The 26,493-nt window shown below is 43.6% G+C and overlaps 27 non-coding genes across 27 annotated transcripts; 7 read left to right on the top strand and 20 right to left on the bottom strand.

The window, feature by feature from the left end:
- Window positions 1–103: 103 nt before the first annotated feature.
- Window positions 104–175, bottom strand: TRNAT-UGU (transfer RNA threonine (anticodon UGU)). The gene has a single exon. It is a non-coding gene; the product is annotated as a tRNA-Thr (tRNA).
- A 1,022-nt stretch (window positions 176–1,197) lies between these two features.
- On the top strand, window positions 1,198–1,292 carry TRNAI-UAU (transfer RNA isoleucine (anticodon UAU)). Its single transcript has 2 exons — window positions 1,198–1,235; window positions 1,257–1,292. It is a non-coding gene; the product is annotated as a tRNA-Ile (tRNA).
- Window positions 1,293–2,777: 1,485 nt separating this feature from the next.
- On the bottom strand, window positions 2,778–2,849 carry TRNAT-CGU (transfer RNA threonine (anticodon CGU)). The gene has a single exon. It is a non-coding gene; the product is annotated as a tRNA-Thr (tRNA).
- A 546-nt stretch (window positions 2,850–3,395) lies between these two features.
- TRNAS-GCU (transfer RNA serine (anticodon GCU)) lies at window positions 3,396–3,476 on the bottom strand. Its single transcript has one exon. It is a non-coding gene; the product is annotated as a tRNA-Ser (tRNA).
- Window positions 3,477–4,163: 687 nt separating this feature from the next.
- On the bottom strand, window positions 4,164–4,235 carry TRNAT-UGU (transfer RNA threonine (anticodon UGU)). Its single transcript has one exon. It is a non-coding gene; the product is annotated as a tRNA-Thr (tRNA).
- Window positions 4,236–4,700: 465 nt separating this feature from the next.
- Window positions 4,701–4,777, bottom strand: TRNAS-GCU (transfer RNA serine (anticodon GCU)). Its single transcript has one exon. It is a non-coding gene; the product is annotated as a tRNA-Ser (tRNA).
- Window positions 4,778–5,257: 480 nt separating this feature from the next.
- Window positions 5,258–5,352, top strand: TRNAI-UAU (transfer RNA isoleucine (anticodon UAU)). Its single transcript has 2 exons — window positions 5,258–5,295; window positions 5,317–5,352. It is a non-coding gene; the product is annotated as a tRNA-Ile (tRNA).
- Window positions 5,353–6,826: 1,474 nt separating this feature from the next.
- Window positions 6,827–6,898, bottom strand: TRNAT-CGU (transfer RNA threonine (anticodon CGU)). The gene has a single exon. It is a non-coding gene; the product is annotated as a tRNA-Thr (tRNA).
- A 546-nt stretch (window positions 6,899–7,444) lies between these two features.
- TRNAS-GCU (transfer RNA serine (anticodon GCU)) lies at window positions 7,445–7,526 on the bottom strand. The gene has a single exon. It is a non-coding gene; the product is annotated as a tRNA-Ser (tRNA).
- Window positions 7,527–8,213: 687 nt separating this feature from the next.
- On the bottom strand, window positions 8,214–8,285 carry TRNAT-UGU (transfer RNA threonine (anticodon UGU)). Its single transcript has one exon. It is a non-coding gene; the product is annotated as a tRNA-Thr (tRNA).
- Window positions 8,286–9,307: 1,022 nt separating this feature from the next.
- TRNAI-UAU (transfer RNA isoleucine (anticodon UAU)) lies at window positions 9,308–9,402 on the top strand. The gene is made up of 2 exons: window positions 9,308–9,345; window positions 9,367–9,402. It is a non-coding gene; the product is annotated as a tRNA-Ile (tRNA).
- A 1,488-nt stretch (window positions 9,403–10,890) lies between these two features.
- On the bottom strand, window positions 10,891–10,962 carry TRNAT-CGU (transfer RNA threonine (anticodon CGU)). The gene has a single exon. It is a non-coding gene; the product is annotated as a tRNA-Thr (tRNA).
- A 546-nt stretch (window positions 10,963–11,508) lies between these two features.
- Window positions 11,509–11,590, bottom strand: TRNAS-GCU (transfer RNA serine (anticodon GCU)). Its single transcript has one exon. It is a non-coding gene; the product is annotated as a tRNA-Ser (tRNA).
- Window positions 11,591–12,277: 687 nt separating this feature from the next.
- On the bottom strand, window positions 12,278–12,349 carry TRNAT-UGU (transfer RNA threonine (anticodon UGU)). The gene has a single exon. It is a non-coding gene; the product is annotated as a tRNA-Thr (tRNA).
- A 1,022-nt stretch (window positions 12,350–13,371) lies between these two features.
- Window positions 13,372–13,466, top strand: TRNAI-UAU (transfer RNA isoleucine (anticodon UAU)). Its single transcript has 2 exons — window positions 13,372–13,409; window positions 13,431–13,466. It is a non-coding gene; the product is annotated as a tRNA-Ile (tRNA).
- Window positions 13,467–14,954: 1,488 nt separating this feature from the next.
- On the bottom strand, window positions 14,955–15,026 carry TRNAT-CGU (transfer RNA threonine (anticodon CGU)). The gene has a single exon. It is a non-coding gene; the product is annotated as a tRNA-Thr (tRNA).
- Window positions 15,027–15,572: 546 nt separating this feature from the next.
- Window positions 15,573–15,654, bottom strand: TRNAS-GCU (transfer RNA serine (anticodon GCU)). The gene has a single exon. It is a non-coding gene; the product is annotated as a tRNA-Ser (tRNA).
- Window positions 15,655–16,341: 687 nt separating this feature from the next.
- On the bottom strand, window positions 16,342–16,413 carry TRNAT-UGU (transfer RNA threonine (anticodon UGU)). The gene has a single exon. It is a non-coding gene; the product is annotated as a tRNA-Thr (tRNA).
- Window positions 16,414–17,435: 1,022 nt separating this feature from the next.
- TRNAI-UAU (transfer RNA isoleucine (anticodon UAU)) lies at window positions 17,436–17,530 on the top strand. The gene is made up of 2 exons: window positions 17,436–17,473; window positions 17,495–17,530. It is a non-coding gene; the product is annotated as a tRNA-Ile (tRNA).
- A 1,488-nt stretch (window positions 17,531–19,018) lies between these two features.
- On the bottom strand, window positions 19,019–19,090 carry TRNAT-CGU (transfer RNA threonine (anticodon CGU)). Its single transcript has one exon. It is a non-coding gene; the product is annotated as a tRNA-Thr (tRNA).
- Window positions 19,091–19,636: 546 nt separating this feature from the next.
- TRNAS-GCU (transfer RNA serine (anticodon GCU)) lies at window positions 19,637–19,718 on the bottom strand. The gene has a single exon. It is a non-coding gene; the product is annotated as a tRNA-Ser (tRNA).
- A 687-nt stretch (window positions 19,719–20,405) lies between these two features.
- On the bottom strand, window positions 20,406–20,477 carry TRNAT-UGU (transfer RNA threonine (anticodon UGU)). Its single transcript has one exon. It is a non-coding gene; the product is annotated as a tRNA-Thr (tRNA).
- A 1,022-nt stretch (window positions 20,478–21,499) lies between these two features.
- On the top strand, window positions 21,500–21,594 carry TRNAI-UAU (transfer RNA isoleucine (anticodon UAU)). The gene is made up of 2 exons: window positions 21,500–21,537; window positions 21,559–21,594. It is a non-coding gene; the product is annotated as a tRNA-Ile (tRNA).
- Window positions 21,595–23,082: 1,488 nt separating this feature from the next.
- TRNAT-CGU (transfer RNA threonine (anticodon CGU)) lies at window positions 23,083–23,154 on the bottom strand. The gene has a single exon. It is a non-coding gene; the product is annotated as a tRNA-Thr (tRNA).
- A 546-nt stretch (window positions 23,155–23,700) lies between these two features.
- Window positions 23,701–23,782, bottom strand: TRNAS-GCU (transfer RNA serine (anticodon GCU)). Its single transcript has one exon. It is a non-coding gene; the product is annotated as a tRNA-Ser (tRNA).
- Window positions 23,783–24,469: 687 nt separating this feature from the next.
- TRNAT-UGU (transfer RNA threonine (anticodon UGU)) lies at window positions 24,470–24,536 on the bottom strand. Its single transcript has one exon. It is a non-coding gene; the product is annotated as a tRNA-Thr (tRNA).
- Window positions 24,537–25,553: 1,017 nt separating this feature from the next.
- TRNAI-UAU (transfer RNA isoleucine (anticodon UAU)) lies at window positions 25,554–25,648 on the top strand. The gene is made up of 2 exons: window positions 25,554–25,591; window positions 25,613–25,648. It is a non-coding gene; the product is annotated as a tRNA-Ile (tRNA).
- The last annotated feature ends 845 nt before the right edge of the window (window positions 25,649–26,493 follow it).

Raw genomic sequence — 26,493 nt, forward strand, 5'->3', positions numbered from 1 at the left:
TTGTGGCTTTGTTATAGGCCCGAATCCATTGGTAAAAGGTTGCACAGGTACAATGTGCAATATCAGTTCCTATTCAACAATGTTCAAGAAAATTACCATTTGGAGGCCCTGATGAGGATCGAACTCACGACCCCTGGTTTACAAGACCAGTGCTCTGCCACTGAGCTACAGAGCCCCTCAGGTTACCACGCATAACAGCAACACAACGAGCACACAACATGATGTTTACTGGGTAGACATATTTGAAGGGTGTGTGAGAATGTATGTATATGATTGTGATTTGACCTGTTTTTTTCTGGCCGATTTTTTGAGGAGCAGCTAATTTGTGCGTATTCCGCGCAATTTTAGGGTGACTAATGAGGAGATGTGATGCGTGAAAGTTGAAAAAAACATGTACATGGCAGCAGAGAGACAATATGGATATTACCTTTGCTTTTTTAAATTTCTATCCGGATTCTGGCTCAAAGGGTAGTCAAGCACAGCAGATTGCATTCCTGCCAGTAACACGACAACCTTGTTTGTGTCCTTCTTAATCAACTAACATGCATATTTTCACTTTTGTCTGTATGTTCTTTGAAAGCCAATGGCAATGGTGCTTAGAGCAATGCAGATGTTTAAAAAAGATTTCAAAAGTTAAAATCAACGAAGGTGGGATTTGAAACCACGCGTGTACAGCAGATTAGCAGTCCATCGCCTTAACCACTCGGCCACCTCGTCTACAGGGATTATGTTAGGCATTCAAGTCTTTACAGGTAATAACACAAACATCTTCAAAATAGAACCACAATGCGTTCCTTGTTGAGGTACATCCAGCCGTTTGCAGGAAAACTGCCTCACTTGCTGTTGAGAAAAATTCATCAAAGTCCTGGGGTGTTTATAGGCATCGCCAAGATGACATTGGGAGGTGTTTCAATTGACACGTGTTGAATATGAGGAAGAGCATCATGCTGGCTCCAGTGGCACTGCCTGCAGCATGACAAAAATTTAGAAGGGACATTTGACTGCACCATTGGCTGAACATCAGTGGCAAAGTGTATATCAGGCTAAAAGGTAAGCTCCAGTGGCACAATATGGGCACTACAAGGCACCCATAATTTGGTGTCAGCTAAAAAGACAATGCCAGAGCTTGTGGGTGCTTTTGTACACTTGTGTGTGTGTTTGTGGGTGTAGTTTCATGTCGAAAACCAAAACACAACAGCTCCAGTGGCGCAATCGGTTAGCGCGCGGTACTTATACAGCAGTACATGCAGTGAGCAATGCCGAGGTTGTGAGTTCAAGCCTCACCTGGAGCAACTTTGGAACTTTTTATTAATTCACCTCAAAACTGAATTATTGAACCAATAAATGTTCTGGACATTTTTTGGTTCACCTCAAGGTTTCCTTGATTGTCAGTTAATGTTGTATGACAGCTCCTCTGCCTTTTAGACATGGAATACTCATTGCAAGTTATTTATGGGGTGTTTGCGCTTTAAATACAGCTACGGAGGGTTTTTGAAAATAGAACAGAAAATAAAAAATGTCAACTGTTATTATACTCCATTTTCTGCTGAGCACCACTTACGGAAGACATTTGTAAAGGTAGAAAAAGGGTTACTGGAGTAGGATCCAGGAGACAATATCAACTTACAAAGAATAATGTTGTCTATTTACTGCATTATCGCCTTTGAAGCAAACCTCTGAGAATAAATACCCTTTCACTAATCAGGCAGTCACTTTGATAAAATCAAGCAGAACAAGGATGCTGATAGGAACTCGCCTCATTTGCATATGGGCTAGGGCTTCTGGGAGCCATGAGAATTAGGAGTTGAAGGTTTTGCAGATCGAGATTGCTAAAGGGCTGGGCATTTGCACAGACCTCTCCATGCCTGATTGGTGCCCAAGGTTAGTTGCAAGTGGTCCCCTGCTCACCCTACCTTACACAGGGCCATGCCCAGTTAGGCCCCTCAGGGCTAGGCCGGCAGGGCTAAGCCCGGCGTTTGTCAGGCTAAGTGCCTGGACCCCTGCTCATCATACCTCAGAATCTGGTCTAGCTATTGCAGACATGGGGAATGGTGCTTATATCCCATTGACAGCGCCCACAAGCTGCATACTAATAGCCAATGATGTTTGAATGCGGTCAGGGTAGCAGACATATAGAACAATTGGGTGGGTTCGCTTCCGAACTGGATGCACAGGAGCAGGAGAGAATGGCTGTTGGCGATGTATGCAACTTGCTCTGCGTGAACACATCTACCGACCCCTTCCCCTACACACACGGGCACATACACACACACACACACATAGCCATTGGAGCTATGCAGAGCTAATCAGAAAGATTGGTAATCATTAGAACATGAAAGATATGTGTTCATTTTTTATTAAACTTGTGGACTCCCGCAGAAACGGAGGGACTCACATCTCTAATTGAGGCTTGCTTACCTCTATACAAATGTGTTTGCTGGCTGTCTTTCTTCAACTGGTATGTGCGGTTGTGTCTGTCTTTGTCTTTCAACACGCCTGGCACGTTTACATTATCAAAGAGGTGATTGTATGGAGATGGGGAACACCCCTCCGTTGCATTGTGAACTTGAACAGTCTTTTCACCAAAGCAGCTACATGCGACATTGCAAGGTTTTTGTCAGTCTTTGCCTGAAAACATTAGGCCTTCCTCTCGAACTCTATTTCACTCCTTCTGTGGAAGACTTCAATTATGAGGATGCATCCCGTCATAAAAGGTTCTCTGTAGATGGTGCAACTCTGGCTTCTCTTCCCCGTGCTTTTTGAAAATAATCCACCCGAGGCCCTGATGAGGTTTGAACTCATGACCCCTGGTTTACGAGACCAGTGCTCTGCCACTGAGCTACAAGGCCACCTGCTGCTTGCTCACAGCCAACAACAGAAAGTGCAAAGAAACCATGGGTTTTACCTAGGTAGATCTCCAGGTATATGAATTTCTGGTTGTGTAAAAATGGCTGTATATCTCTGCATGTGTTCAGTACGTCATCATACATCTGATTTGCGAAAGCGTGTGTGCTTATGTTGGTGATACATTGTCGGTATGCGTTTGAGTATGTACTTTTACGGGTATGTATGTATTGAGTAGGATGCTGAACAGGTGCATGAGTTTAGATAGCAGGTCAGAATGATGGCAAAAGGAACATGTAAAAGGCAGACAACTAAAAGAAAAAAGAATTTGGGATGTAAGCTTGGGAATTTACTAACTGCGCTGATTTTGGCTCCTATAATAGTAAAGAATGGAAACCTACGAGGAAAGTCTTTGACTAATTTCATTCTCCGCCTGCACCAATGAACTTATTTTTACATCTCTATTTCCATATCTGTACTCATTCCTGTCTTTCACAGGGAGGTTGAAAGACTTTGGTCTATGTTTAAATGCAGACTATAAAGAAAAAATACGACGAAGGTGGGATTCGAACCCACGCGTGCAGAGCACAATGGATTAGCAGTCCATCGCCTTAACCACTGGCCACCTCGTCTGTTTGGGAACGGTGCTCGAGTCCCATGCTTAAAGAAGAGATAAAACAATGGTGGTGCAAAGTCAGTGAAAAATAGATCATGTTTGTCATAGTAGAAACAAGATCGTTGACTCGTTCTTCCTTACCCGGCCATTGATAGATAAACACATCAAGTTGAAGTTCAGAAAAATATAACAAGAGCTCCTGGAGGGTTCACAACACTAATCCAGAGGAAGGTGCTTGAGCTTCCGTATGGCACACCATTAGTAGTAAAACCAGCATAAAGCAAGCTCCAGTTTCCCAGTGTTTGGCATCATTCAACGTTTCCAGCCAAGATCAAAGTTCAGATGCTGCTGCTTCCTGTGATGTCATTGAATTTAAATAGTGAGTGATGGCAATAACCCTTTTCCAATTAAATTTTGCCACATCAACGTCCCTGAAAATAGAGAAAGGCGTGCAACCCAGAACCGCTGTACTGTTCAATAGAGTAAGGGCTTCACCGTGATCATCTGCATCTGTCATCACAAGATTATCAAGGTCTTTTTCTTGAAGAAATTAGGTCCAGAAAGCCGACCTTCCCCACAGACTATTCAGACACCTTGTGCTTGTGGCTTTGTTATAGGCCCGAATCCATTGGTAAAAGGTTGCACAGGTACAATGTGCAATATCAGTTCCTATTCAACAATGTTCAAGAAAATGACCATTTGGGGGCCCTGATGAGGATCGAACTCACGACCCCTGGTTTACAAGACCAGTGCTCTGCCACTGAGCTACAGAGCCCCTCAGGTTACCACGCATAACAGCAACACAAAGAGCACACAACATGATGTTTACTGGGTAGACATATTTGAAGGGTGTGTGAGAATGTATGTATATGATTGTGATTTGACCTGTTTTTTTCTGGCCGATTTTTTGACGAGCAGCTAATTTGTGCGTATTCCGCGCAATTTTAGGGTGACTAATGAGGAGATGTGATGCGTGAAAGTTGAAAAAAACATGTACATGGCAGCAGAGAGACAATATGGATATTACCTTTGCTTTTTTAAATTTCTATCCGGATTCTGGCTCAAAGGGTAGTCAAGCACAGCAGATTGCATTCCTGCCAGTAACACGACAACCTTGTTTGTGTCCTTCTTAATCAACTAACATGCATATTTTCACTTTTGTCTGTATGTTCTTTGAAAGCCAATGGCAATGGTGCTTAGAGCAATGCAGATGTTTAAAAAAGATTTCAAAAGTTAAAATCGACGAAGGTGGGATTCGAAACCACGCGTGTACAGCAGATTAGCAGTCCATCGCCTTAACCACTCGGCCACCTCGTCTACAGGGATTATGTTAGGCATTCAAGTCTTTACAGGTAATAACACAAACATCTTCAAAATAGAACCACAATGCATTCCTTGTTGAGGTACATCCAGCCGTTTGCAGGAAAACTGCCTCACTTGCTGTTGAGAAAAATTCATCAAAGTCCTGGGGTGTTTATAGGCATCGCCAAGATGACATTGGGAGGTGTTTCAATTGACACGTGTTGAATATGAGGAAGAGCATCATGCTGGCTCCAGTGGCACTGCCTGCAGCATGACAAAAATTTAGAAGGGACATTTGACTGCACCACTGGCTGAACATCAGTGGCAAAGTGTATATCAGGCTAAAAGGTAAGCTCCAGTGGCACAATATGGGCACTACAAGGCACCCATAATTTGGTGTCAGCTAAAAAGACAATGCCAGAGCTTGTGGGTGCTTTTGTACACTTGTGTGTGTGTTTGTGGGTGTAGTTTCATGTCGAAAACCAAAACACAACAGCTCCAGTGGCGCAATCGGTTAGCGCGCGGTACTTATACAGCAGTACATGCAGTGAGCAATGCCGAGGTTGTGAGTTCAAGCCTCACCTGGAGCAACTTTGGAACTTTTTATTAATTCACCTCAAAACTGAATTATTGAACCAATAAATGTTCTGGACATTTTTTGGTTCACCTCAAGGTTTCCTTGATTGTCAGTTAATGTTGTATGACAGCTCCTCTGCCTTTTAGACATGGAATACTCATTGCAAGTTATTTATGGGGTGTTTGCGCTTTAAATACAGCTACGGAGGGTTTTTGAAAATAGAACAGAAAATAAAAAATGTCAACTGTTATTATACTCCATTTTCTGCTGAGCACCACTTACGGAAGACATTTGTAAAGGTAGAAAAAGGGTTACTGGAGTAGGATCCAGGAGACAATATCAACTTACAAAGAATAATGTTGTCTATTTACTGCATTATCGCCTTTGAAGCAAACCTCTGAGAATAAATACCCTTTCACTAATCAGGCAGTCACTTTGATAAAATCAAGCAGAACAAGGATGCTGATAGGAACTCGCCTCATTTGCATATGGGCTAGGGCTTCTGGGAGCCATGAGAATAAGGAGTTGAAGGTTTTGCAGATCGAGATTGCTAAAGGGCTGGGCATTTGCACAGACCTCTCCATGCCTGATTGGTGCCGAAGGTTAGTTGCAAGTGGTCCCCTGCTCACCCTACCTTACACAGGGCCATGCCCAGTTAGGCCCCTCAGGGCTAGGCCGGCAGGGCTAAGCCCGGCGTTTGTCAGGCTAAGTGCCTGGACCCCTGCTCATCATACCTCAGAATCTGGTCTAGCTATTGCAGACATGGGGAATGGTGCTTATATCCCATTGACAGCGCCCACAAGCTGCATACTAATAGCCAATGATGTGTGAATGCGGTCAGGGTAGCAGACATATAGAACAATTGGGTGGGTTCGCTTCCGAACTCGATGCACAGGAGCAGGAGAGAATGGCTGTTGGCGATGTATGCAACTTGCTCTGCGTGAACACATCTACCGACCCCTTCCCCTACACACACGGGCACATACACACACACACACATAGCCATTGGAGCTATGCAGAGCTAATCAGAAAGATTGGTAATCATTAGAACATGAAAGATATGTGTTCATTTTTTATTAAACTTGTGGACTCCCGCAGAAACGGAGGGACTCACATCTCTAATTGAGGCTTGCTTACCTCTATACAAATGTGTTTGCTGGCTGTCTTTCTTCAACTGGTATGTGCGGTTGTGTCTGTCTTTGTCTTTCAACACGCCTGGCACGTTTACATTATCAAAGAGATGATTGTATGGAGATGGGGAACACCCCTCCGTTGCATTGTGAACTTGAACAGTCTTTTCACCAAAGCAGACATTGCAAGGTTTTTGTCAGTCTTTGCCTGAAAACATTAGGCCTTCCTCTCGAACTCTATTTCACTCCTTCTGTGGAAGACTTCAATTATGAGGATGCATCCCGTCATAAAAGGTTCTCTGTAGATGGTGCAACTCTGGCTTCTCTTCCCCGTGCTTTTTGAAAATAATCCACCCGAGGCCCTGATGAGGTTTGAACTCATGACCCCTGGTTTACGAGACCAGTGCTCTGCCACTGAGCTACAAGGCCACCTGCTGCTTGCTCACAGCCAACAACAGAAAGTGCAAAGAAACCATGGGTTTTACCTAGGTAGATCTCCAGGTATATGAATTTCTGGTTGTGTAAAAATGGCTGTATATCTCTGCATGTGTTTAGTACGTCATCATACATCTGATTTGCGAAAGCGTGTGTGCTTATGTTGGTGATACATTGTCGGTATGCGTTTGAGTATGTACTTTTACGGGTATGTATGTATTGAGTAGGATGCTGAACAGGTTCATGAGTTTAGATAGCAGGTCAGAATGATGGCAAAAGGAACATGTAAAAGGCAGACAACTAAAAGAAAAAAGAATTTGGGATGTAAGCTTGGGAATTTACTAACTGCGCTGATTTTGGCTCCTATAATAGTAAAGAATGGAAACCTACGAGGAAAGTCTTTGACTAATTTCATTCTCCGCCTGCACCAATGAACTTATTTTTACATCTCTATTTCCATATCTGTACTCATTCATGTCTTTCACAGGGAGGTTGAAAGACTTTGGTCTATGTTTAAATGCAGACTATAAAGAAAAAATGCGACGAAGGTGGGATTCGAACCCACGCATGCAGAGCACAATGGATTAGCAGTCCATCGCCTTAACCACTCGGCCACCTCGTCTGTTTGGGAACGGTGCTCGAGTCCCATGCTTAAAGAAGAGATAAAACAATGGTGGTGCAAAGTCAGTGAAAAATAGATCATGTTTGTCATAGTAGAAACAAGATCGTTGACTCGTTCTTCCTTACCCGGCCATTGATAGATAAACACATCAAGTTGAAGTTCAGAAAAATATAACAAGAGCTCCTGGAGGGTTCACAACACTAATCCAGAGGAAGGTGCTTGAGCTTCCGTATGGCACACCATTAGTAGTAAAACCAGCATAACGCAAGCTCCAGTTTCCCAGTGTTTGGCATCATTCAACGTTTCCAGCCAAGATCAAAGTTCAGATGCTGCTGCTTCCTGTGATGTCATTGAATTTAAATAGTGAGTGATGGCAATAACCCTTTTCCAATTAAATTTTGCCACATCAACGTCCCTGAAAATAGAGAAAGGCGTGCAACCCAGAACCGCTGTACTGTTCAATAGAGTAAGGGCTTCACCGTGATCATCTGCATCTGTCATCACAAGATTATCAAGGTCTTTTTCTTGAAGAAATTAGGTCCAGAAAGCCGACCTTCCCCACAGACTATTCAGACACCTTGCGCTTGTGGCTTTGTTATAGGCCCGAATCCATTGGTAAAAGGCTGCACAGGTACAATGTGCAATATCAGTTCCTATTCAACAATGTTCAAGAAAATTACCATTTGGAGGCCCTGATGAGGATCGAACTCACGACCCCTGGTTTACAAGACCAGTGCTCTGCCACTGAGCTACAGAGCCCCTCAGGTTATGACGCATAACAGCAACACAACGAGCACACAACATGATGTTTACTGGGTAGACATATTTGAAGGGTGTGTGAGAATGTATGTATATGATTGTGATTTGACCTGTTTTTTTCTGGCTGATTTTTTGAGGAGCAGCTAATTTGTGCGTATTCCGCGCAATTTTAGGGTGACTAATGAGGAGATGTGATGCGTGAAAGTTGAAAAAAACATGTACATGGCAGCAGAGAGACAATATGGATATTACCTTTGCTTTTTTAAATTTCTATCCGGATTCTGGCTCAAAGGGTAGTCAAGCACAGCAGATTGCATCCCTGCCAGTAACACGACAACCTTGTTTGTGTCCTTCTTAATCAACTAACATGCATATTTTCACTTTTGTCTGTATGTTCTTTGAAAGCCAATGGCAATGGTGCTTAGAGCAATGCAGATGTTTAAAAAAGATTTCAAAAGTTAAAATCGACAAAGGTGGGATTCGAAACCACGCGTGTACAGCAGATTAGCAGTCCATCGCCTTAACCACTCGGCCACCTCGTCTACAGGGATTATGTTAGGCATTCAAGTCTTTACAGGTAATAACACAAACATCTTCAAAATAGAACCACAATGCGTTCCTTGTTGAGGTACATCCAGCCGTTTGCAGGAAAACTGCCTCACTTGCTGTTGAGAAAAATTCATCAAAGTCCTGGGGTGTTTATAGGCATCGCCAAGATGACATTGGGAGGTGTTTCAATTGACACGTGTTGAATATGAGGAAGAGCATCATGCTGGCTCCAGTGGCACTGCCTGCAGCATGACAAAAATTTAGAAGGGACATTTGACTGCACCATTGGCTGAACATCAGTGGCAAAGTGTATATCAGGCTAAAAGGTAAGCTCCAGTGGCACAATATGGGCACTACAAGGCACCCATAATTTGGTGTCAGCTAAAAAGACAATGCCAGAGCTTGTGGGTGCTTTTGTACACTTGTGTGTGTGTTTGTGGGTGTAGTTTCATGTCGAAAACCAAAACACAGCAGCTCCAGTGGCGCAATCGGTTAGCGCGCGGTACTTATACAGCAGTACATGCAGTGAGCAATGCCGAGGTTGTGAGTTCAAGCCTCACCTGGAGCAACTTTGGAACTTTTTACTAATTCACCTCAAAACTGAATTATTGAACCAATAAATGTTCTGGACATTTTTTGGTTCACCTCAAGGTTTCCTTGATTGTCAGTTAATGTTGTATGACAGCTCCTCTGCCTTTTAGACATGGAATACTCATTGCAAGTTATTTATGGGGCGTTTGCGCTTTAAATACAGCTACGGAGGGTTTTTGAAAATAGAACAGAAAATAAAAAATGTCAACTGTTATTATACTCCATTTTCTGCTGAGCACCACTTACGGAAGACATTTGTAAAGGTAGAAAAAGGGTAACTGGAGTAGGATCCAGGAGACAATATCAACTTACAAAGAATAATGTTGTCTATTTACTGCATTATCGCCTTTGAAGCAAACCTCTGAGAATAAATACCCTTTCACTAATCAGGCAGTCACTTTGATAAAATCAAGCAGAACAAAGATGCTGATAGGAACTCGCCTCATTTGCATATGGGCTAGGGCTTCTGGGAGCCATGAGAATTAGGAGTTGAAGGTTTTGCAGATCGAGATTGCTAAAGGGCTGGGCATTTGCACAGACCTCTCCATGCCTGATTGGTGCCGAAGGTTAGTTGCAAGTGGTCCCCTGCTCACCCTACCTTACACAGGGCCATGCCCAGTTAGGCCCCTCAGGGCTAGGCCCGGCAGGGCTAAGCCCGGCGTTTGTCAGGCGAAGTGCCTGGACCCCTGCTCATCATACCTCAGAATCTGGTCTAGCTATTGCAGACATGGGGAATGGTGCTTATATCCCATTGACAGCGCCCACAAGCTGCATACTAATAGCCAATGATGTGTGAATGCGGTCAGGGTAGCAGACATATAGAACAATTGGGTGGGTTCGCTTCCGAACTGGATGCACAGGAGCAGGAGAGAATGGCTGTTGGCGATGTATGCAACTTGCTCTGCGTGAACACATCTACCGACCCCTTCCCCTACACACACGGGCACATACACACACACACACACACATAGCCATTGGAGCTATGCAGAGCTAATCAGAAAGATTGGTAATCATTAGAACATGAAAGATATGTGTTCATTTTTTATTAAACTTGTGGACTCCCGCAGAAACGGAGGGACTCACATCTCTAATTGAGGCTTGCTTACCTCTATACAAATGTGTTTGCTGGCTGTCTTTCTTCAACTGGTATGTGCGGTTGTGTCTGTCTTTGTCTTTCAACACGCCTGGCACGTTTACATTATCAAAGAGATGATTGTATGGAGATGGGGAACACCCCTCCGTTGCATTGTGAACTTGAACAGTCTTTTCACCAAAGCAGCTACATGCGACATTGCAAGGTTTTTGTCAGTCTTTGCCTGAAAACATTAGGCCTTCCTCTCGAACTCTATTTCACTCCTTCTGTGGAAGACTTCAATTATGAGGATGCATCCCGTCATAAAAGGTTCTCTGTAGATGGTGCAACTCTGGCTTCTCTTCCCCGTGCTTTTTGAAAATAATCCGCCCGAGGCCCTGATGAGGTTTGAACTCATGACCCCTGGTTTACGAGACCAGTGCTCTGCCACTGAGCTACAAGGCCACCTGCTGCTTGCTCACAGCCAACAACAGAAAGTGCAAAGAAACCATGGGTTTCACCTAGGTAGATCTCCAGGTATATGAATTTCTGGTTGTGTAAAAATGGCTGTATATCTCTGCATGTGTTCAGTACGTCATCATACATCTGATTTGCGAAAGCGTGTGTGCTTATGTTGGTGATACATTGTCGGTATGCGTTTGAGTATGTACTTTTACGGGTATGTATGTATTGAGTAGGATGCTGAACAGGTTCATGAGTTTAGATAGCAGGTCAGAATGATGGCAAAAGGAACATGTAAAAGGCAGACAACTAAAAGAAAAAAGAATTTGGGATGTAAGCTTGGGAATTTACTAACTGCGCTGATTTTGGCTCCTATAATAGTAAAGAATGGAAACCTACGAGGAAAGTCTTTGACTAATTTCATTCTCCGCCTGCACCAATGAACTTATTTTTACATCTCTATTTCCATATCTGTACTCATTCCTGTCTTTCACAGGGAGGTTGAAAGACTTTGGTCTATGTTTAAATGCAGACTATAAAGAAAAAATACGACGAAGGTGGGATTCGAACCCACGCGTGCAGAGCACAATGGATTAGCAGTCCATCGCCTTAACCACTCGGCCACCTCGTCTGTTTGGGAACGGTGCTCGAGTCCCATGCTTAAAGAAGAGATAAAACAATGGTGGTGCAAAGTCAGTGAAAAATAGATCATGTTTGTCATAGTAGAAACAAGATCGTTGACTCGTTCTTCCTTACCCGGCCATTGATAGATAAACACATCAAGTTGAAGTTCAGAAAAATATAACAAGAGCTCCTGGAGGGTTCACAACACTAATCCAGAGGAAGGTGCTTGAGCTTCCGTATGGCACACCATTAGTAGTAAAACCAGCATAACGCAAGCTCCAGTTTCCCAGTGTTTGGCATCATTCAACGTTTCCAGAAAAGATCAAAGTTCAGATGCTGCTGCTTCCTGTGATGTCATTGAATTTAAATAGTGAGTGATGGCAATAACCCTTTTCCAATTAAATTTTGCCACATCAACGTCCCTGAAAATAGAGAAAGGCGTGCAACCCAGAACCGCTGTACTGTTCAATAGAGTAAGGGCTTCACCGTGATCATCTGCATCTGTCATCACAAGATTATCAAGGTCTTTTTCTTGAAGAAATTAGGTCCAGAAAGCCGACCTTCCCCACAGACTATTCAGACACCTTGCGCTTGTGGCTTTGTTATAGGCCCGAATCCATTGGTAAAAGGCTGCACAGGTACAATGTGCAATATCAGTTCCTATTCAACAATGTTCAAGAAAATTACCATTTGGAGGCCCTGATGAGGATCGAACTCACGACCCCTGGTTTACAAGACCAGTGCTCTGCCACTGAGCTACAGAGCCCCTCAGGTTATGACGCATAACAGCAACACAACGAGCACACAACATGATGTTTACTGGGTAGACATATTTGAAGGGTGTGTGAGAATGTATGTATATGATTGTGATTTGACCTGTTTTTTTCTGGCCGATTTTTTGAGGAGCAGCTAATTTGTGCGTATTCCGCGCAATTTTAGGGTGACTAATGAGGAGATGTGATGCGTGAAAGTTGAAAAAAACATGTACATGGCAGCAGAGAGACAATATGGATATTACCTTTGCTTTTTTAAATTTCTATCCGGATTCTGGCTCAAAGGGTAGTCAAGCACAGCAGATTGCATCCCTGCCAGTAACACGACAACCTTGTTTGTGTCCTTCTTAATCAACTAACATGCATATTTTCACTTTTGTCTGTATGTTCTTTGAAAGCCAATGGCAATGGTGCTTAGAGCAATGCAGATGTTTAAAAAAGATTTCAAAAGTTAAAATCGACAAAGGTGGGATTCGAAACCACGCGTGTACAGCAGATTAGCAGTCCATCGCCTTAACCACTCGGCCACCTCGTCTACAGGGATTATGTTAGGCATTCAAGTCTTTACAGGTAATAACACAAACATCTTCAAAATAGAACCACAATGCGTTCCTTGTTGAGGTACATCCAGCCGTTTGCAGGAAAACTGCCTCACTTGCTGTTGAGAAAAATTCATCAAAGTCCTGGGGTGTTTATAGGCATCGCCAAGATGACATTGGGAGGTGTTTCAATTGACACGTGTTGAATATGAGGAAGAGCATCATGCTGGCTCCAGTGGCACTGCCTGCAGCATGACAAAAATGTAGAAGGGACATTTGACTGCACCATTGGCTGAACATCAGTGGCAAAGTGTATATCAGGCTAAAAGGTAAGCTCCAGTGGCACAATATGGGCACTACAAGGCACCCATAATTTGGTGTCAGCTAAAAAGACAATGCCAGAGCTTGTGGGTGCTTTTGTACACTTGTGTGTGTGTTTGTGGGTGTAGTTTCATGTCGAAAACCAAAACACAGCAGCTCCAGTGGCGCAATCGGTTAGCGCGCGGTACTTATACAGCAGTACATGCAGTGAGCAATGCCGAGGTTGTGAGTTCAAGCCTCACCTGGAGCAACTTTGGAACTTTTTACTAATTCACCTCAAAACTGAATTATTGAACCAATAAATGTTCTGGACATTTTTTGGTTCACCTCAAGGTTTCCTTGATTGTCAGTTAATGTTGTATGACAGCTCCTCTGCCTTTTAGACATGGAATACTCATTGCAAGTTATTTATGGGGCGTTTGCGCTTTAAATACAGCTACGGAGGGTTTTTGAAAATAGAACAGAAAATAAAAAATGTCAACTGTTATTATACTCCATTTTCTGCTGAGCACCACTTACGGAAGACATTTGTAAAGGTAGAAAAAGGGTAACTGGAGTAGGATCCAGGAGACAATATCAACTTACAAAGAATAATGTTGTCTATTTACTGCATTATCGCCTTTGAAGCAAACCTCTGAGAATAAATACCCTTTCACTAATCAGGCAGTCACTTTGATAAAATCAAGCAGAACAAAGATGCTGATAGGAACTCGCCTCATTTGCATATGGGCTAGGGCTTCTGGGAGCCATGAGAATTAGGAGTTGAAGGTTTTGCAGATCGAGATTGCTAAAGGGCTGGGCATTTGCACAGACCTCTCCATGCCTGATTGGTGCCGAAGGTTAGTTGCAAGTGGTCCCCTGCTCACCCTACCTTACACAGGGCCATGCCCAGTTAGGCCCCTCAGGGCTAGGCCCGGCAGGGCTAAGCCCGGCGTTTGTCAGGCGAAGTGCCTGGACCCCTGCTCATCATACCTCAGAATCTGGTCTAGCTATTGCAGACATGGGGAATGGTGCTTATATCCCATTGACAGCGCCCACAAGCTGCATACTAATAGCCAATGATGTGTGAATGCGGTCAGGGTAGCAGACATATAGAACAATTGGGTGGGTTCGCTTCCGAACTGGATGCACAGGAGCAGGAGAGAATGGCTGTTGGCGATGTATGCAACTTGCTCTGCGTGAACACATCTACCGACCCCTTCCCCTACACACACGGGCACATACACACACACACACACACATAGCCATTGGAGCTATGCAGAGCTAATCAGAAAGATTGGTAATCATTAGAACATGAAAGATATGTGTTCATTTTTTATTAAACTTGTGGACTCCCGCAGAAACGGAGGGACTCACATCTCTAATTGAGGCTTGCTTACCTCTATACAAATGTGTTTGCTGGCTGTCTTTCTTCAACTGGTATGTGCGGTTGTGTCTGTCTTTGTCTTTCAACACGCCTGGCACGTTTACATTATCAAAGAGATGATTGTATGGAGATGGGGAACACCCCTCCGTTGCATTGTGAACTTGAACAGTCTTTTCACCAAAGCAGCTACATGCGACATTGCAAGGTTTTTGTCAGTCTTTGCCTGAAAACATTAGGCCTTCCTCTCGAACTCTATTTCACTCCTTCTGTGGAAGACTTCAATTATGAGGATGCATCCCGTCATAAAAGGTTCTCTGTAGATGGTGCAACTCTGGCTTCTCTTCCCCGTGCTTTTTGAAAATAATCCGCCCGAGGCCCTGATGAGGTTTGAACTCATGACCCCTGGTTTACGAGACCAGTGCTCTGCCACTGAGCTACAAGGCCACCTGCTGCTTGCTCACAGCCAACAACAGAAAGTGCAAAGAAACCATGGGTTTCACCTAGGTAGATCTCCAGGTATATGAATTTCTGGTTGTGTAAAAATGGCTGTATATCTCTGCATGTGTTCAGTACGTCATCATACATCTGATTTGCGAAAGCGTGTGTGCTTATGTTGGTGATACATTGTCGGTATGCGTTTGAGTATGTACTTTTACGGGTATGTATGTATTGAGTAGGATGCTGAACAGGTTCATGAGTTTAGATAGCAGGTCAGAATGATGGCAAAAGGAACATGTAAAAGGCAGACAACTAAAAGAAAAAAGAATTTGGGATGTAAGCTTGGGAATTTACTAACTGCGCTGATTTTGGCTCCTATAATAGTAAAGAATGGAAACCTACGAGGAAAGTCTTTGACTAATTTCATTCTCCGCCTGCACCAATGAACTTATTTTTACATCTCTATTTCCATATCTGTACTCATTCCTGTCTTTCACAGGGAGGTTGAAAGACTTTGGTCTATGTTTAAATGCAGACTATAAAGAAAAAATACGACGAAGGTGGGATTCGAACCCACGCGTGCAGAGCACAATGGATTAGCAGTCCATCGCCTTAACCACTCGGCCACCTCGTCTGTTTGGGAACGGTGCTCGAGTCCCATGCTTAAAGAAGAGATAAAACAATGGTGGTGCAAAGTCAGTGAAAAATAGATCATGTTTGTCATAGTAGAAACAAGATCGTTGACTCGTTCTTCCTTACCCGGCCATTGATAGATAAACACATCAAGTTGAAGTTCAGAAAAATATAACAAGAGCTCCTGGAGGGTTCACAACACTAATCCAGAGGAAGGTGCTTGAGCTTCCGTATGGCACACCATTAGTAGTAAAACCAGCATAACGCAAGCTCCAGTTTCCCAGTGTTTGGCATCATTCAACGTTTCCAGAAAAGATCAAAGTTCAGATGCTGCTGCTTCCTGTGATGTCATTGAATTTAAATAGTGAGTGATGGCAATAACCCTTTTCCAATTAAATTTTGCCACATCAACGTCCCTGAAAATAGAGAAAGGCGTGCAACCCAGAACCGCTGTACTGTTCAATAGAGTAAGGGCTTCACCGTGATCATCTGCATCTGTCATCACAAGATTATCAAGGTCTTTTTCTTGAAGAAATTAGGTCCAGAAAGCCGACCTTCCCCACAGACTATTCAGACACCTTGCGCTTGTGGCTTTGTTATAGGCCCGAATCCATTGGTAAAAGGCTGCACAGGTACAATGTGCAATATCAGTTCCTATTCAACAATGTTCAAGAAAATTACCATTTGGAGGCCCTGATGAGGATCGAACTCACGACCCCTGGTTTACAAGACCAGTGCTCTGCCACTGAGCTACAGAGCCCCTCAGGTTATGACGCATAACAGCAACACAACGAGCACACAACATGATGTTTACTGGGTAGACATATTTGAAGGGTGTGTGAGAATGTATGTATATGATTGTGATTTGACCTGTTTTTTTCTGGCCGATTTTTTGAGGAGCAGCTAATTTGTGCGTATTCCGCGCAATTTTAGGGTGACTAATGAGGAGATGTGATGCGTGAAAGTTGAAAAAAACATGTACATGGCAGCAGAGAGACAATATGGATATTACCTTTGCTTTTTTAAATTTCTATCCGGATTCTGGCTCAAAGGGTAGTCAAGCACAGCAGATTGCATCCCTGCCAGTAACACGACAACCTTGTTTGTGTCCTTCTTAATCAACTAACATGCATATTTTCACTTTTGTCTGTATGTTCTTTGAAAGCCAATGGCAATGGTGCTTAGAGCAATGCAGATGTTTAAAAAAGATTTCAAAAGTTAAAATCGACAAAGGTGGGATTCGAAACCACGCGTGTACAGCAGATTAGCAGTCCATCGCCTTAACCACTCGGCCACCTCGTCTACAGGGATTATGTTAGGCATTCAAGTCTTTACAGGTAATAACACAAACATCTTCAAAATAGAACCACAATGCGTTCCTTGTTGAGGTACATCCAGCCGTTTGCAGGAAAACTGCCTCACTTGCTGTTGAGAAAAATTCATCAAAGTCCTGGGGTGTTTATAGGCATCGCCAAGATGACATTGGGAGGTGTTTCAATTGACACGTGTTGAATATGAGGAAGAGCATCATGCTGGCTCCAGTGGCACTGCCTGCAGCATGACAAAAATGTAGAAGGGACATTTGACTGCACCATTGGCTGAACATCAGTGGCAAAGTGTATATCAGGCTAAAAGGTAAGCTCCAGTGGCACAATATGGGCACTACAAGGCACCCATAATTTGGTGTCAGCTAAAAAGACAATGCCAGAGCTTGTGGGTGCTTTTGTACACTTGTGTGTGTGTTTGTGGGTGTAGTTTCATGTCGAAAACCAAAACACAGCAGCTCCAGTGGCGCAATCGGTTAGCGCGCGGTACTTATACAGCAGTACATGCAGTGAGCAATGCCGAGGTTGTGAGTTCAAGCCTCACCTGGAGCAACTTTGGAACTTTTTACTAATTCACCTCAAAACTGAATTATTGAACCAATAAATGTTCTGGACATTTTTTGGTTCACCTCAAGGTTTCCTTGATTGTCAGTTAATGTTGTATGACAGCTCCTCTGCCTTTTAGACATGGAATACTCATTGCAAGTTATTTATGGGGCGTTTGCGCTTTAAATACAGCTACGGAGGGTTTTTGAAAATAGAACAGAAAATAAAAAATGTCAACTGTTATTATACTCCATTTTCTGCTGAGCACCACTTACGGAAGACATTTGTAAAGGTAGAAAAAGGGTAACTGGAGTAGGATCCAGGAGACAATATCAACTTACAAAGAATAATGTTGTCTATTTACTGCATTATCGCCTTTGAAGCAAACCTCTGAGAATAAATACCCTTTCACTAATCAGGCAGTCACTTTGATAAAATCAAGCAGAACAAGGATGCTGATAGGAACTCGCCTCATTTGCATATGGGCTAGGGCTTCTGGGAGCCATGAGAATTAGGAGTTGAAGGTTTTGCAGATCGAGATTGCTAAAGGGCTGGGCATTTGCACAGACCTCTCCATGCCTGATTGGTGCCGAAGGTTAGTTGCAAGTGGTCCCCTGCTCACCCTACCTTACACAGGGCCATGCCCAGTTAGGCCCCTCAGGGCTAGGCCCGGCAGGGCTAAGCCCGGCGTTTGTCAGGCGAAGTGCCTGGACCCCTGCTCATCATACCTCAGAATCTGGTCTAGCTATTGCAGACATGGGGAATGGTGCTTATATCCCATTGACAGCGCCCACAAGCTGCATACTAATAGCCAATGATGTGTGAATGCGGTCAGGGTAGCAGACATATAGAACAATTGGGTGGGTTCGCTTCCGAACTGGATGCACAGGAGCAGGAGAGAATGGCTGTTGGCGATGTATGCAACTTGCTCTGCGTGAACACATCTACCGACCCCTTCCCCTACACACACGGGCACATACACACACACACACACACATAGCCATTGGAGCTATGCAGAGCTAATCAGAAAGATTGGTAATCATTAGAACATGAAAGATATGTGTTCATTTTTTATTAAACTTGTGGACTCCCGCAGAAACGGAGGGACTCACATCTCTAATTGAGGCTTGCTTACCTCTATACAAATGTGTTTGCTGGCTGTCTTTCTTCAACTGGTATGTGCGGTTGTGTCTGTCTTTGTCTTTCAACACGCCTGGCACGTTTACATTATCAAAGAGATGATTGTATGGAGATGGGGAACACCCCTCCGTTGCATTGTGAACTTGAACAGTCTTTTCACCAAAGCAGCTACATGCGACATTGCAAGGTTTTTGTCAGTCTTTGCCTGAAAACATTAGGCCTTCCTCTCGAACTCTATTTCACTCCTTCTGTGGAAGACTTCAATTATGAGGATGCATCCCGTCATAAAAGGTTCTCTGTAGATGGTGCAACTCTGGCTTCTCTTCCCCGTGCTTTTTGAAAATAATCCTCCCGAGGCCCTGATGAGGTTTGAACTCATGACCCCTGGTTTACGAGACCAGTGCTCTGCCACTGAGCTACAAGGCCACCTGCTGCTTGCTCACAGCCAACAACAGAAAGTGCAAAGAAACCATGGGTTTTACCTAGGTAGATCTCCAGGTATATGAATTTCTGGTTGTGTAAAAATGGCTGTATATCTCTGCATGTGTTCAGTACGTCATCATACATCTGATTTGCAAAAGCGTGTGTGCTTATGTTGGTGATACATTGTCGGTATGCGTTTGAGTATGTACTTTTACGGGTATGTATGTATTGAGTAGGATGCTGAACAGGTTCATGAGTTTAGATAGCAGGTCAGAATGATGGCAAAAGGAACATGTAAAAGGCAGACAACTAAAAGAAAAAAGAATTTGGGATGTAAGCTTGGGAATTTACTAACTGCGCTGATTTTGGCTCCTATAATAGTAAAGAATGGAAACCTACGAGGAAAGTCTTTGACTAATTTCATTCTCCGCCTGCACCAATGAACTTATTTTTACATCTCTATTTCCATATCTGTACTCATTCCTGTCTTTCACAGGGAGGTTGAAAGACTTTGGTCTATGTTTAAATGCAGACTATAAAGAAAAAATACGACGAAGGTGGGATTCGAACCCACGCGTGCAGAGCACAATGGATTAGCAGTCCATCGCCTTAACCACTCGGCCACCTCGTCTGTTTGGGAACGGTGCTCGAGTCCCATGCTTAAAGAAGAGATAAAACAATGGTGGTGCAAAGTCAGTGAAAAATAGATCATGTTTGTCATAGTAGAAACAAGATCGTTGACTCGTTCTTCCTTACCCGGCCATTGATAGATAAACACATCAAGTTGAAGTTCAGAAAAATATAACAAGAGCTCCTGGAGGGTTCACAACACTAATCCAGAGGAAGGTGCTTGAGCTTCCGTATGGCACACCATTAGTAGTAAAACCAGCATAACGCAAGCTCCAGTTTCCCAGTGTTTGGCAGCATTCAACGTTTCCAGCCAAGATCAAAGTTCAGATGCTGCTGCTTCCTGTGATGTCATTGAATTTAAATAGTGAGTGATGGCAATAACCCTTTTCCAATTAAATTTTGCCACATCAACGTCCCTGAAAATAGAGAAAGGCGTGCAACCCAGAACCGCTGTACTGTTCAATAGAGTAAGGGCTTCACCGTGATCATCTGCATCTGTCATCACAAGATTATCAAGGTCTTTTTCTTGAAGAAATTAGGTCCAGAAAGCCGACCTTCCCCACAGACTATTCAGACACCTTGCGCTTGTGGCTTTGTTATAGGCCCGAATCCATTGGTAAAAGGCTGCACAGGTACAATGTGCAATATCAGTTCCTATTCAACAATGTTCAAGAAAATTACCATTTGGAGGCCCTGATGAGGATCGAACTCACGACCCCTGGTTTACAAGACCAGTGCTCTGCCACTGAGCTACAGAGCCCGTCAGGTTATGACGCATAACACCAACACAACGAGCACACAACATGATGTTTACTGGGTAGACATATTTGAAGGGTGTGTGAGAATGTATGTATATGATTGTGATTTGACCTGTTTTTTTCTGGCCGATTTTTTGAGGAGCAGCTAATTTGTGCGTATTCCGCGCAATTTTAGGGTGACTAATGAGGAGATGTGATGCGTGAAAGTTGAAAAAAACATGTACATGGCAGCAGAGAGACAATATGGATATTACCTTTGCTTTTTTAAATTTCTATCCGGATTCTGGCTCAAAGGGTAGTCAAGCACAGCAGATTGCATTCCTGCCAGTAACACGACAACCTTGTTTGTGTCCTTCTTAATCAACTAACATGCATATTTTCACTTTTGTCTGTATGTTCTTTGAAAGCCAATGGCAATGGTGCTTAGAGCAATGCAGATGTTTAAAAAAGATTTCAAAAGTTAAAATCGACGAAGGTGGGATTCGAAACCACGCGTGTACAGCAGATTAGCAGTCCATCGGCTTAACCACTCGGCCACCTCGTCTACAGGGATTATGTTAGGCATTCAAGTCTTTACAGGTAATAACACAAACATCTTCAAAATAGAACCACAATGCGTTCCTTGTTGAGGTACATCCAGCCGTTTGCAGGAAAACTGCCTCACTTGCTGTTGAGAAAAATTCATCAAAGTCCTGGGGTGTTTATAGGCATTGCCAAGATGACATTGGGAGGTGTTTCAATTGACACGTGTTGAATATGAGGAAGAGCATCATGCTGGCTCCAGTGGCACTGCCTGCAGCATGACAAAAATGTAGAAGGGACATTTGACTGCACCATTGGCTGAACATCAGTGGCAAAGTGTATATCAGGCTAAAAGGTAAGCTCCAGTGGCACAATATGGGCACTACAAGGCACCCATAATTTGGTGTCAGCTAAAAAGACAATGCCAGAGCTTGTGGGTGCTTTTGTACACTTGTGTGTGTGTTTGTGGGTGTAGTTTCATGTCGAAAACCAAAACACAGCAGCTCCAGTGGCGCAATCGGTTAGCGTGCGGTACTTATACAGCAGTACATGCAGTGAGCAATGCCGAGGTTGTGAGTTCAAGCCTCACCTGGAGCAACTTTGGAACTTTTTACTAATTCACCTCAAAACTGAATTATTGAACCAATAAATGTTCTGGACATTTTTTGGTTCACCTCAAGGTTTCCTTGATTGTCAGTTAATGTTGTATGACAGCTCCTCTGCCTTTTAGACATGGAATACTCATTGCAAGTTATTTATGGGGTGTTTGCGCTTTAAATACAGCTACGGAGGGTTTTTGAAAATAGAACAGAAAATAAAAAATGTCAACTGTTATTATACTCCATTTTCTGCTGAGCACCACTTACGGAAGACATTTGTAAAGGTAGAAAAAGGGTTACTGGAGTAGGATCCAGGAGACAATATCAACTTACAAAGAATAATGTTGTCTATTTACTGCATTATCGCCTTTGAAGCAAACCTCTGAGAATAAATACCCTTTCACTAATCAGGCAGTCACTTTGATAAAATCAAGCAGAACAAGGATGCTGATAGGAACTCGCCTCATTTGCATATGGGCTAGGGCTTCTGGGAGCCATGAGAATTAGGAGTTGAAGGTTTTGCAGATCGAGATTGCTAAAGGGCTGGGCATTTGCACAGACCTCTCCATGCCTGATTGGTGCCGAAGGTTAGTTGCAAGTGGTCCCCTGCTCACCCTACCTTACACAGGGCCATGCCCAGTTAGGCCCCTCAGGGCTAGGCCCGGCAGGGCTAAGCCCGGCGTTCGTCAGGCGAAGTGCCTGGACCCCTGCTCATCATACCTCAGAATCTGGTCTAGCTATTGCAGACATGGGGAATGGTGCTTATATCCCATTGACAGCGCCCACAAGCTGCATACTAATAGCCAATGATGTGTGAATGCGGTCAGGGTAGCAGACATATAGAACAATTGGGTGGGTTCGCTTCCGAACTGGATGCACAGGAGCAGGAGAGAATGGCTGTTGGCGATGTATGCAACTTGCTCTGCGTGAACACATCTACCGACCCCTTCCCCTACACACACGGGCACATACACACACACACACACACATAGCCATTGGAGCTATGCAGAGCTAATCAGAAAGATTGGTAATCATTAGAACATGAAAGATATGTGTTCATTTTTTATTAAACTTGTGGACTCCCGCAGAAACGGAGGGACTCACATCTCTAATTGAGGCTTGCTTACCTCTATACAAATGTGTTTGCTGGCTGTCTTTCTTCAACTGGTATGTGCGGTTGTGTCTGTCTTTGTCTTTCAACACGCCTGGCACGTTTACATTATCAAAGAGATGATTGTATGGAGATGGGGAACACCCCTCCGTTGCATTGTGAACTTGAACAGTCTTTTCACCAAAGCAGCTACATGCGACATTGCAAGGTTTTTGTCAGTCTTTGCCTGAAAACATTAGGCCTTCCTCTCGAACTCTATTTCACTCCTTCTGTGGAAGACTTCAATTATGAGGATGCATCCCGTCATAAAAGGTTCTCTGTAGATGGTGCAACTCTGGCTTCTCTTCCCCGTGCTTTTTGAAAATAATCCGCCCGAGGCCCTGATGAGGTTTGAACTCATGACCCCTGGTTTACGAGACCAGTGCTCTGCCACTGAGCTACAAGGCCACCTGCTGCTTGCTCACAGCCAACAACAGAAAGTGCAAAGAAACCATGGGTTTCACCTAGGTAGATCTCCAGGTATATGAATTTCTGGTTGTGTAAAAATGGCTGTATATCTCTGCATGTGTTCAGTACGTCATCATACATCTGATTTGCGAAAGCGTGTGTGCTTATGTTGGTGATACATTGTCGGTATGCGTTTGAGTATGTACTTTTGCGGGTATGTATGTATTGAGTAGGATGCTGAACAGGTTCATGAGTTTAGATAGCAGGTCAGAATGATGGCAAAAGGAACATGTAAAAGGCAGACAACTAAAAGAAAAAAGAATTTGGGATGTAAGTTTGGGAATTTACTAACTGCGCTGATTTTGGCTCCTATAATAGTAAAGAATGGAAACCTACGAGGAAAGTCTTTGACTAATTTCATTCTCCGCCTGCACCAATGAACTTATTTTTACATCTCTATTTCCATATCTGTACTCATTCCTGTCTTTCACAGGGAGGTTGAAAGACTTTGGTCTATGTTTAAATGCAGACTATAAAGAAAAAATACGACGAAGGTGGGATTCGAACCCACGCGTGCAGAGCACAATGGATTAGCAGTCCATCGCCTTAACCACTCGGCCACCTCGTCTGTTTGGGAACGGTGCTCGAGTCCCATTCTTAAAGAAGAGATAAAACAATGGTGGTGCAAAGTCAGTGAAAAATAGATCATGTTTGTCATAGTAGAAACAAGATCGTTGACTCGTTCTTCCTTACCCGGCCATTGATAGATAAACACATCAAGTTGAAGTTCAGAAAAATATAACAAGAGCTCCTGGAGGGTTCACAACACTAATCCAGAGGAAGGTGCTTGAGCTTCCGTATGGCACACCATTAGTAGTAAAACCAGCATAACGCAAGCTCCAGTTTCCCAGTGTTTGGCATCATTCAACGTTTCCAGCCAAGATCAAAGTTCAGATGCTGCTGCTTCCTGTGATGTCATTGAATTTAAATAGTGAGTGATGGCAATAACCCTTTTCCAATTAAATTTTGCCACATCAACGTCCCTGAAAATAGAGAAAGGCGTGCAACCCAGAACCGCTGTACTGTTCAATAGAGTAAGGGCTTCACCGTGATCATCTGCATCTGTCATCACAAGATTATCAAGGTCTTTTTCTTGAAGAAATTAGGTCCAGAAAGCCGACCTTCCCCACAGACTATTCAGACACCTTGCGCTTGTGGCTTTGTTATAGGCCCGAATCCATTGGTAAAAGGTTGCACAGGTGCAATGTGCAATATCAGTTCCTATTCAACAATGTTCAAGAAAATTACCATTTGGAGGCCCTGATGAGGATCGAACTCACGACCCCTGGTTTACAAGACCAGTGCTCTGCCACTGAGCTACCGGTTATGACCCATAACAGCAACACAACGAGCACACAACATGATGTTTACTGGGTAGACATATTTGAAGGGTGTGTGAGAATGTATGTATATGATTGTGATTTGACCTGTTTTTTTCTGGCCGATTTTTTGAGGAGCAGCTAATTTGTGCGTATTCCGCGCAATTTTAGGGTGACTAATGAGGAGATGTGATGCGTGAAAGTTGAAAAAAACATGTACATGGCAGCAGAGAGACAATATGGATATTACCTTTGCTTTTTTAAATTTCTATCCGGATTCTGGCTCAAAGGGTAGTCAAGCACAGCAGATTGCATCCCTGCCAGTAACACGACAACCTTGTTTGTGTCCTTCTTAATCAACTAACATGCATATTTTCACTTTTGTCTGTATGTTCTTTGAAAGCCAATGGCAATGGTGCTTAGAGCAATGCAGATGTTTAAAAAAGATTTCAAAAGTTAAAATCGACAAAGGTGGGATTCGAAACCACGCGTGTACAGCAGATTAGCAGTCCATCGCCTTAACCACTCGGCCACCTCGTCTACAGGGATTATGTTAGGCATTCAAGTCTTTACAGGTAATAACACAAACATCTTCAAAATAGAACCACAATGCGTTCCTTGTTGAGGTACATCCAGCCGTTTGCAGGAAAACTGCCTCACTTGCTGTTGAGAAAAATTCATCAAAGTCCTGGGGTGTTTATAGGCATCGCCAAGATGACATTGGGAGGTGTTTCAATTGACACGTGTTGAATATGAGGAAGAGCATCATGCTGGCTCCAGTGGCACTGCCTGCAGCATGACAAAAATTTAGAAGGGACATTTGACTGCACCATTGGCTGAACATCAGTGGCAAAGTGTATATCAGGCTAAAAGGTAAGCTCCAGTGGCACAATATGGGCACTACAAGGCACCCATAATTTGGTGTCAGCTAAAAAGACAATGCCAGAGCTTGTGGGTGCTTTTGTACACTTGTGTGTGTGTTTGTGGGTGTAGTTTCATGTCGAAAACCAAAACACAGCAGCTCCAGTGGCGCAATCGGTTAGCGCGCGGTACTTATACAGCAGTACATGCAGTGAGCAATGCCGAGGTTGTGAGTTCAAGCCTCACCTGGAGCAACTTTGGAACTTTTTACTAATTCACCTCAAAACTGAATTATTGAACCAATAAATGTTCTGGACATTTTTTGGTTCACCTCAAGGTTTCCTTGATTGTCAGTTAATGTTGTATGACAGCTCCTCTGCCTTTTAGACATGGAATACTCATTGCAAGTTATTTATGGGGCGTTTGCGCTTTAAATACAGCTACGGAGGGTTTTTGAAAATAGAACAGAAAATAAAAAATGTCAACTGTTATTATACTCCATTTTCTGCTGAGCACCACTTACGGAAGACATTTGTAAAGGTAGAAAAAGGGTAACTGGAGTAGGATCCAGGAGACAATATCAACTTACAAAGAATAATGTTGTCTATTTACTGCATTATCGCCTTTGAAGCAAACCTCTGAGAATAAATACCCTTTCACTAATCAGGCAGTCACTTTGATAAAATCAAGCAGAACAAGGATGCTGATAGGAACTCGCCTCATTTGCATATGGGCTAGGGCTTCTGGGAGCCATGAGAATTAGGAGTTGAAGGTTTTGCAGATCGAGATTGCTAAAGGGCTGGGCATTTGCACAGACCTCTCCATGCCTGATTGGTGCCGAAGGTTAGTTGCAAGTGGTCCCCTGCTCACCCTACCTTACACAGGGCCATGCCCAGTTAGGCCCCTCAGGGCTAGGCCCGGCAGGGCTAAGCCCGGCGTTTGTCAGGCGAAGTGCCTGGACCCCTGCTCATCATACCTCAGAATCTGGTCTAGCTATTGCAGACATGGGGAATGGTGCTTATATCCCATTGACAGCGCCCACAAGCTGCATACTAATAGCCAATGATGTGTGAATGCGGTCAGGGTAGCAGACATATAG

The sequence above is a fragment of the Ambystoma mexicanum genome, chromosome 13 (assembly GCF_040938575.1).
Source record: "Ambystoma mexicanum isolate Mex_15411 chromosome 13, UKY_AmexF1_1, whole genome shotgun sequence".
Taxonomy (NCBI): domain Eukaryota; kingdom Metazoa; phylum Chordata; class Amphibia; order Caudata; family Ambystomatidae; genus Ambystoma; species Ambystoma mexicanum.